This window comes from Pteropus vampyrus, unplaced genomic scaffold (genome assembly GCF_000151845.1).
Source record: "Pteropus vampyrus isolate Shadow unplaced genomic scaffold, Pvam_2.0 Scaffold32, whole genome shotgun sequence".
NCBI classification, from domain to species: Eukaryota; Metazoa; Chordata; class Mammalia; order Chiroptera; family Pteropodidae; genus Pteropus; species Pteropus vampyrus.
Genome location: NW_011888813.1, coordinates 6,358,741 through 6,368,895, shown reverse-complemented (window position 1 = coordinate 6,368,895; position 10,155 = coordinate 6,358,741).

Below are 10,155 nucleotides of genomic sequence, written 5' to 3'. Positions count from 1 at the left end.
GTTTATTGTCCTTTGATGTATAGGATTATAGAAGACACTAGAAGTCTAAGGGAGAGCCAAGACTGGAGAGGGCAGAATAAGTCACAGTTTTGCTTCAGGAAGTTCATTGCCTGACTGCCAGCATTATGCTCTGAAGGATTTGTAGAAAACCATGATGCTCTCCCAGAAAATACCTGGGACACAGCTGGCAAAGAGCTAAGATCTCTCCAGATGGAGTTTAGAAGAGGAATAGTTTTAGCCTTTAAAAACTGACTGAATGACTGATTGCTAATTCTTAAAACAGATAAGAAATGTTTTGAAAACTTTTAAGATATTCTTTGAAATCAATTTAAATGGAAATTCTATCTATCGTGTTTTTTAAAATTCATTATATTTAGGGTATTCCAATATTTCCTGTTGCTAATTACTTACCTCATCTCCCTTGGATTTATTGTATCTTCATTTTAAAAATAAATTTAAATTTTTTATAATTCTTTAATATAATTTTTTAAAACTAATCTCTAGATACACGAAAGATGACTTCTCTCCTATTTGAAATTTGGTGATTTCAAGGTATAAACCTGAAACATATAATTTGTCCAAAGGAGTATGTTATGAAAACTTATTTATTAATCAAAGTAATGATCAGTGTTGTTGATACTCTGTTATTTGGGGATGCTTTTTGTAGAGAACTAACATTTTATTGAGGGAGTTAATATATTTCACTGTTATAATATCGAGAACATAAAACATAGACCATATTCACAAACTGAAGAGAATGTGCTGTATCAAATGCTGAGCACATCTTTTATACATATCTTACTTTTTAAATGATCAAAGGAAAATTGCTATCATATGCTGGATACTGCTTTTTTTCTTTCTCCCCCTTCTGTAAGCATGGCCTATAATCTTGAACTGCACAAGACAATGTCTGCATAACTTCAAAAGACATATTGATCTAGTAATTAAATTAAATCTGATGTTTGACATCATGTACAAGAGTCATTCCTTGACTGGGAGAATATTCTGTTTTCAGCTCATTGCTGTGGCACCTTGAAGAAAGTGAAAAAAGATTTTTAAACATTGAAAATTCACAGTATTTGTAGATCATTTGCAAAAAGATATACAAGTTCAAAGTTAGGTGTTACTTTGTTAATTGTATTTAATAATACTAATGATGATGATATCTTCCATTTATTGAGCATCTACATTAGACTTATCTCATATTATTCATTTACATTTAAAGAAACTGGACCTAGTAAGTAAACAAAATGGGAATAAAGGACTATATAGACAATAATATTTTTTGTAAAAAAAAAGAAAAGAAAAGAAAAGAAAAATGTCCATAAAGAATTAAATAAGCATTAGGCCAAATCTACAAATTTCCAAGTCTTCTATTCAAAGTATAGCAGAAGGAGAAAAAGGAAGACAAAGAGAAAAGTACAAGCAGACATTAGATTGATAATTGGCTTTTATCCTTTTGTGAGTAGACAGACCATGGGGCAAGAATGGTTTCAGAGGGACGAGGATTCTACGATAAAATGTTGACAGGAGCAGGGATTTCCCGGAGAAGGAGTGAATGTTTAAAAAGTGTCACAGAGTGAAGAAATGGGTCATTTAAGGACCCAGTCTATTTTAGTTAAAGCAGTATTTTCAAAAAGATAAAAAGGGAAGCCATGATGGTGATGCCACCAGGAGTTGTGAAAGCTATCAGATAAACCAGAGAGTGGCAAGGCAGGAGGAATATGAGAATATCTCCCTGTGGCACCATTGGCAGAAGGCCTGCAAGCAGCACTGTCTGAATCTTCGAGCATGGGAGAACGGACTGGGCACATGGAAATAACATAGGTAGAAAACAGTGCGACCTGAAACTGGAGACATGCGAAAAGCGGGGAGATGGCACTTCTTGAAATACAGAGGCCTCCCCTCCTTTGAGCTATAGTTTAACAATTCTTCTAATGTGAACTGAGGCAGAGAAGTACTGTCATAATATCTTTTTGTACATCTCTGTTATAACATAGACTGGTGACCCAGATATTTCTTATATTAGAATTTGAAGATTATTCATTAACTGGGACTATCTTTTTTGCATCCTATTCTTTCAACAGATATTTATTGAGAAACCATTTTACATAAACCATTTTATGTGAAACACTAATTTAGACCTTGGAGATAGAGATAAATAAAACAGATAGGATTTCTGCTCTCATGAAGCTTAGATTTTAGCGAGAGGTGATAGACAATACACAAACTAATATGCAGAAAATTATAATTGGCTATTGTAGCACAGAGGGACCATTAACTTCTTAATATTAGGATTTAAATGATGATAATAAGTTACCAAGTGAATATGAAAGAATAACATTTCAGTCAGAAGATACAAAGCCCATTGTAAAGGCTCTAAGATAAACATGAGCTTGATTTATTAAAAATTCTAAAAGTCAGCATGTTAGAGCATAATTAACAAAGTAGATGGGGTAAGGAATAAAGTCTAAGACATAAGTTTCATGAGATGTGGTAAAAATTTTGAGTTTTATTTCAAATGCAGTTTTTATGGACTATTTGTGTTTCCTCAGTATTTATGTTGAAATCTCATCCTAATTGATGGTCTTTGGAGGTGGAGACTTTGGGAGGTGACTGACTTGTGAGAGTGGAGTCTTCCTCAGTGGAATTAGTATCCTTATAACAAGAGGTCAGAGAGCTAGCTAGCTCTTTTTCTGTCATGGGAAGACTCGGCAAGATGGCAGCCTTCTGCAACCATGAAGCAACACTTACCAGACAGTGAATTGGCTGACTTCTTGATCTTGGACTTATCAACCTCCAGAACTGTGAGAAATAAATTTCTCTTGTTGCTAAGCTACCCACTTAATGATATTTTGTTATAGCAGACTGAGCTAAATATGATAGCGGTGGTAAGACATTAAAGTATTTTTAGTAGACCAGGTGGTTTTCTTTGTTTAAAGAACACTCTGGAAAGTGAAAGCAGAATAAATTATAGGGAATAGGGACAAGAGTGGAAGCAGGGAAAGCAGTTAAGAGACCACTGTAGTATTCGTGGGTGTGAAAGTGGGTGATGGTGATGATGGAGAGAAATGAATGAATATTAGATGTGATTTTGAGACAGGGGCAAGATTTGCTGAGACAAGTTGGATGTGGAAGATGAGAATAGAGAAAAAAGATTTTTGTCTTGTGCAGTTTGGTTAGTGATAGGGTGATTTAGAGAGAAGTAGAGCGCAACATCCAGGAAATATACCTAGAGTGAACGTTTCAGGAGTTATGATTCAGTCATTTTAAGTTTGAGGCACTGTTTTGAAATAGAGGTAGAAAATTCAAATAGGCAGTTGGATATTCAGAGCTGAACTTTCAAGGAAAGCTTAAGTATGGATATATATATAAACTTCGATAAACATTATCAGAGTAAATGCAGTCTTTAAAATCCTTATTGCGGAAACATCTCCAAGAACCTAGCATAACCTGGTACCTAGTAGAGACTCAAAAAGCATTTCTAAAATGTATTTCCATATGGAAGTTTTAATGCTACAGGTAAAGCATCGAGAAAAGGATAAGGATAGTTTAATTTGAGAGATAGTCTGTTAATTTCCTACAGCCATTGCAACAAAATCCCACAGAATAGGTGGCTTTCAACAACAGAAATGTATTCTGTCATAGTTTCAGAAGCTAGAAGTCTGAAATCATTGGACTTGGAAGAAATCAAAGTGTAAGTGGAACATGCTCCTGGAGAATCCTTTCCTTGTCACTTTCAGTTTTTGATGGTCTCTGTCATTCCTTGGCTTGTGGCTGCATCATTCCAATCTTATTTCTTTTTTGTTTGTTTCAAACTTCTGTCTGCCTCCTTTTCATAAAGATAGATATGGTCGCATTCAGAACTCACCTGAATAATCAAGGATAATTTTCTCATCTCAAGATCCTAACATACCTGCAAAGATCATGCCTCCATTTTTTTTTTCCTGCTTTAATGTAACATTTACAGGTTGCAGGGATTAGGAAGTTAGGAGGTGGCTTTTGGAGGCCATTTTTCAGTCTACCAAAGATGGTACAGAATTACATAAATTTATTAACATTAAAATTATAAAGATATGTAATTACTGCTAAGATGGAGTACAGTATAAAGTTCGCAGGAGCATGAAAATAAAACAAATTAATTCTGGGAACGACTTAGTATAAGAACTTCTATGCCCTGGGTCTTGAAGGAGGAATAGGAGTTTGTAGACTTTTGGATGGAGAGAAGGAACTCAAAGCTTAGAGGACCGTGTGAATGAAGGCAAGGAGCTATGTGCGTACGGTATAAGCAAAGGACAAATGAATGAACATATTTTAATCTCAACTCTTAAGCAAGAAGTGTTTTTTGAATCTCTATCATTATTCTGCCATTGGAGGAAACAAACTAATTTAAAATAAGATTTTTGTAAAAATCTGTTAACTTAGATTTTTATCCTTGGGAAAATAAGATGTGCATATATGGACCAATATAAGTCAATATGTAATTATATTCTAGCCTTTGTAATATTTACTAGGACTTTGGGAATAAAAAGGAATCACCAGGAAACAGATTTGTTTGGGAGGTTGAGGTATGCATCATGAAAGGTGGATGAGATTTGAGTATGTGGAGAAGGTAGAATGGGCAAGGTAGTTTAAACAGAAGACAGAATGTGAGTTAAAGCAGGATCGAGTGTTGTGTGAGAAAGAAAATGAGGCCAGGAGCACAAATGCAGTTCCTCAAAGGACACAAAGATATGAGATAGACTAAGATATGTTCTACTACTGGAGGGTTTAGGGCACAGAGAAGATGGCTCCTTGAAGCCTTTCACAAATAGTATGGAACATATTGACACATGCATTTCTGCCACAGTGGACTGTATATTTATTATCCTGTATAAACAAGCAACAATTGGAAGAGTGGACTAGTTTTGGCATTCCATCAAATTGTGAAATCTCTGGGAGCAGCATATATGGTTTATACTTTTAGTTTTCCCCCAATTCGGAGACAGGAATTGTTGTAGAAAGCTATTATTGAGAAAGAGAAGAGAGATTGATACAGTAATAGAGAGGAAGATAGAAATTCTGTTGCCGACTAGCCCCTAGCATTACACAGGAAGAACATGGTATGTGAAACCTGGTAAGAGAGTCATTTAAATGATCGCTGTAGATCACTGCCTGATCATCTTGTCAGTGGTGGTCTTTACTTGGCTAGCAATGGAATGAGAGAGACAGATTGAGGAGATGTTACCATAATGAGAGCTGATTTTCACCTCTCCACCTCTCCCACGCCGTCTCTCTGCCCTCCACCCTGGCATCTTTCATCTGGAGCATAAACGTAATGTTTTCAGCCTGTCTACGTTGGTCGAATTGATAAGATAATATTTACAAATTGCTCTGGAAACGATGGAAGTTGTTCTAATGTGAAATATTTTCCTAACATGACATTTGAATTGAAAAGTTTGAAAAGTGCCTATATACATTTGTGGGTTATTGTAAGCAAGTACTACAATTTCAGTGCTCAGGAAATAAAGGTCTTTCTGTCCCTCTCCATATATATTTTGGTTGATTTTACCAATATTTCAGCACTGATTACAAAACAAGCAACGTGCTAGGATACGGCATCTAATTTTGTTCTGCTTTCAATTATGGATGGGAAGCAGTTTACAACCTCTGCATTTCTTCATTCTTTTAAATGTACATAATTTTTCCCATCTGATGTTCTAAGCACACTTTTATCAAGAGCATACTGTGCTTCAGACACTATATTAGACCCTGGGACTACACAATTCAAAAGGCTAGGTGTCTGCTTTTGAGATCACAATACGATGTGAAAACAGATGCAAAAACTCAGAAATATTTGTGTATCATACGTTGCATAACACAGAAATATAGAGCAATAAAATAGTTAATGTAATTCATTACGGAGCATTTCTAATTATTTAGTTCTTCTCAGGGAGTCAGGAAAGGCCTTATGAAGGAGATATGAGTAACTATTAATGAAAAAAGAGACTCTTCTGTGAGAATGGAATAATCAGCACATTTCTGATCAAAGTATAAATATGATAAAAGGCTCTGATTCATGGAGTAATAAGACATATTGGCCCTCTCTGTGTCTTTGATATGTAGGTGGGTGGGTAAGATCCGAGGTAAAAGGGCCGTAGTAGATGAAGGGACTTGCAGGCAATTGAACCTTGTGTACCTTGCTTAATGTGGAGCCACCGAAGCATTTTAAGCAGTGGAGAGTGATATGTCCAGATTTGCATTTGAAGGTATTTCACTGAACAGAATGAACAACCCACAATAAGATAAGATGCTCTATAAATATTAGTTAATGATAATTTTTAAAATATTTCTAATGACAATTTTTAAATATAAGCATACACTGTGGTGTGGTCATTAGAACTTATAAGTCCACTTGTTTTAATGCTGAATACTTCAGTGTCCATGTATCAAGAGTTGGTAGAGGGGGATGGGTTAGAAATTCTTTTCTCTTTTCCTGTCTTGGAGGTTTGGTGCCTCTGGATTGGTATTCATTGCTATTTTGTGTGGCTATTCTGTGACTCTAAATATGATAACTTAGGGACCAACAGTTTTGGGTGGGCAGGTCAGGACTCAGTGAAGCCCAAGAATAGTACTTAAAGGAGGAGAAACCAAGGGAAAATAATTACTATAATATAATATGTCCAGAGAGGGAGCTTGACCTTTGAGAATCCTGTGAGCTGCAGCAGATGCTCCATTTGCTGCCTAGAATAGTGAAGAGATATGTCTCCCCTACCGGGCTCAGAATCTTTTCAGAGAGAACCCCACTGAGGAAGAAAGTGAGGGATTTATGTCTGCTGAGTTAATGCAGGGCACGTAATTGTTTGGGAGTCCAGGATTGAACGTCAAGGAGGAGAAAGAAAATCTATAATCCTAAGGGCATCTAACATGTATTCAGAGGTACAAGATTGGTTAAAACATAAGATGTTAAAACCGAAATGCTCTGGGAAAGAAGAAACGGCAGGAGGTCTGTAAACAGAGCTAGGGACAAACTTTAAAAATAATCAGACAGTTTCTGTAACACTCCTGCCCGTGTAAATTTCTTTATGATCCCAAAGTCTCCTTCAATGCCTTCAGGACATTCATCTCAATCTGCAATTAGGCTTTTATTTATGAGATTCATGTCTGTTTCTCCTAATACGGAAATAAAGGCCAATGTTAGTTTCTTGTTTCTGTTATTATCCACCGAGCCTACTATGGCATCAGGGAGACAGTAGGAACTCAAGCAAAATTACTTTCATGGAACTTCTATTATACAGTTTGGTAGTGATTGTCAAATTGTTACTATACATGCAGTCACCTGGGATTTTTGCTGTAAGGTGGATTTTGATTCAGATGATGCTAGCCACACTTTGAGAAGCAAGAAGTTAGACACTCACGATTGAACATTTGAGGTCTGGAAAGCTTAGTTACTTGCCAGTTCATCCAGCAGGTTAGAGAGAGACCCAGACTTCTAACCTGGACCAGGCTGACTTACGATTCCTAAGCATGTCATATGCTTTCCTGAACTCCAGCCATTCCTAAATGTGGTCACACAGCTCCCCTGTCTCCCTTCCAAAATTGCACCTGTCTTTCAGAGCTCCTGAAAACACTGCAGTGAAACGAGCATCATCTGTAGGACATCTTGAACAGGTGATTGTTTCTTTTTAGAGATAACATGCCCTCGGAAGACTCATTTCTCTAGACCGAAACTAAATAGACTAAAGAGCCCCACCAGTCATGAATTATAGTTTGCCTCTCTGAACACAAAATGGGTCCTCACACTGTGATAAAAGGCATAGTCTCTTTCTTTGCCCAGGCCAGCTGAGGTGCCCTCAGCTAAGGCCCCGGAAGAGGGAGTACACCCGGAAAAATTGTGAGACCAGAGATAAAAGTTCAAAATGAGGTTAAAAAATTGGTCACGCTGTTTACTTTCAGATATCCAGCTTTTACTGGGTACCAGTTATACTTTGATCTGTGAAAGATTAGTAAAGAACACTGGAAGAAAATATAACAATTTAACTTCATCAGAAGACGCTCTTCCTGAAACAGTTTGTGTGACTTTATGTACACGTGTGTGCCTCGTCTTAGAACATGGCTGTGATAATGTACCATATGGCTTTTGGCTTCTGCCCAGTGGGTTTTACAGAAAGAATAGGCAGGGTTTCATTTTTCCCAGCTGTAAAGATGCAAAAATTTTAAATTAAAAATAACCTTTCAGCTGATTCCTTGCATAATTTCTATCTTGTTTTGCTAATGCTGTGGCTGAATTATAACTTGCTGAAGCTTTGGGGATTTGCGTGCCGGTTTATCCTCTGAATTTGCATTGACATGGTTTTCAGTCAAGTGCGTAACTAAATCCTGTGGCCATGAGCTAGCAAGGCTGGCAGTATTTGCATTGAAAATCAGTGGAAGATTAGGGGAAGAATGACTCTGTGCCGTCTCCCTAAATAGATCCAATGATGAAAATTTTGGTTCTCTCAAAATGCTGTTCACTTCCATTAAGTGTCTGCAGCTGCTGAAACCTTACTTGTACTTCCATCAAAAGACCAAAACAACAATAGAATACATGGGGAAAAAATATAGACAGCTACTAATATGATACATATTTGTGAAATGACCATTTGCCACAATCTTTTTTATATGGATTTTTGGAAAGGAAATTTGGGGACATTCTTGCTGAAAATAAATTTTCTGATGCAAAACAAAACAAAACCCCAAAACCTTATTTTGTTTCCCGGTCAGGGGTAAATGTATACAGCCAGTGATGAGTTTATAATATTTTGAAGACAGTGAAACGTTCTATAAAGTAAAACTAAGTGAACTTCTTTATAGGCCAGGCATTTCTCTTTTTATGCATTGCTTACATATGGAGATTTGTGTCTAGTGCAATTAGGCATCTAGTGATTGATTATGCTCTGTGCTAAAAAAGGCCAAAGAACTTTGACCTCAGACCACATTATTTTTTAAAGTCCGATTGTGATTTTAATTGCTTTTACTTAACACTACAGACTCTTCCTGTTATAAAGCTGAAAAGCATTTGAGAATACACTGGGATCCACTCACTGAAAGACACTAAGTCTCAGAGTTGTTAAAGGATACTTCCCAAACTACACATTAGCCACTAGTAAGTGTATGCAAATCAAACTTCTGCCAAAAGAGAGGAAGTGGATGTGGAATAGAGATGACCAATGTCATGACCATAGTCATGACATCGATTCACATATTCTTCTTGCATTTAGTCTCCTCATAGGGAATCTATGTTGTGAAAACTGGGCTAGGAGCTCCAGTTCCAGAAAATCACTGTTACTGTGATGAGGCTTAAGTTCAGATACAGTTTGAGAGCAAATACAAAGAAAGGGGTAGCTCTTGCTCTCATTTGGAGAAAGAGGTTGCATTGATTCATGGACCAGGTATGAAAGCACGTCCTGTTACCCAAACACAATGCCCAGGTTTGATGTTCCAGATAATGAAGCATCAATAATGGCTAAGCCAATAGGGCAAAGCCTATTGTAGGCTGTCTCATGAGATTCCAGTTATGAAGAGGAAAAGCCACAACCCTTACAGTCTGTAGAAATTTATAATAGAAACAGTTTATAGAACTGGGACTGTCCTAACAAGTCTAGACAAATAATGTTTCCTTAAGTAAAGAAAAGAGAGCTTTTGCAAGAAGTTATATCACTGTAATATAAAGCGTGTTCTGTTATGGACTGATGATACACAAAAAATAAAATTTATGAATGATAAAATAATGTAACTGTATAAAATTACCATATCACCTCCATAAGTTATAGAAAAGGAAAAGAAGAATGCCACGTGCCTTAGGAAGCCTGAGTGAGATTTGGAAAACTCTTTCTTCTACATTAAGGTCAAACTGATGTAAATATAGGTAAATTTCCTATTTGCATTTCCTCTTCCAATTCCTTAGTTCCTATTTGGTTTTCTGAGCAAGTAAAAAAAAAAAAAAAAAGAGAGAGAGATAAAGAGCATTCTCCTTCTTTCTGATTAACTTACCTCATCATTTCAGATTTGTGTTCTCTCTTTAGTAGCAGTGAGTTCACATTCAAAGATCAAACTGATCATATAAACCTGTGGTTCTCAGAATGTAGTCCTTGGATAAGCAGTGTCTGCATTATCTGAGAACTTGTAAAAATAGAC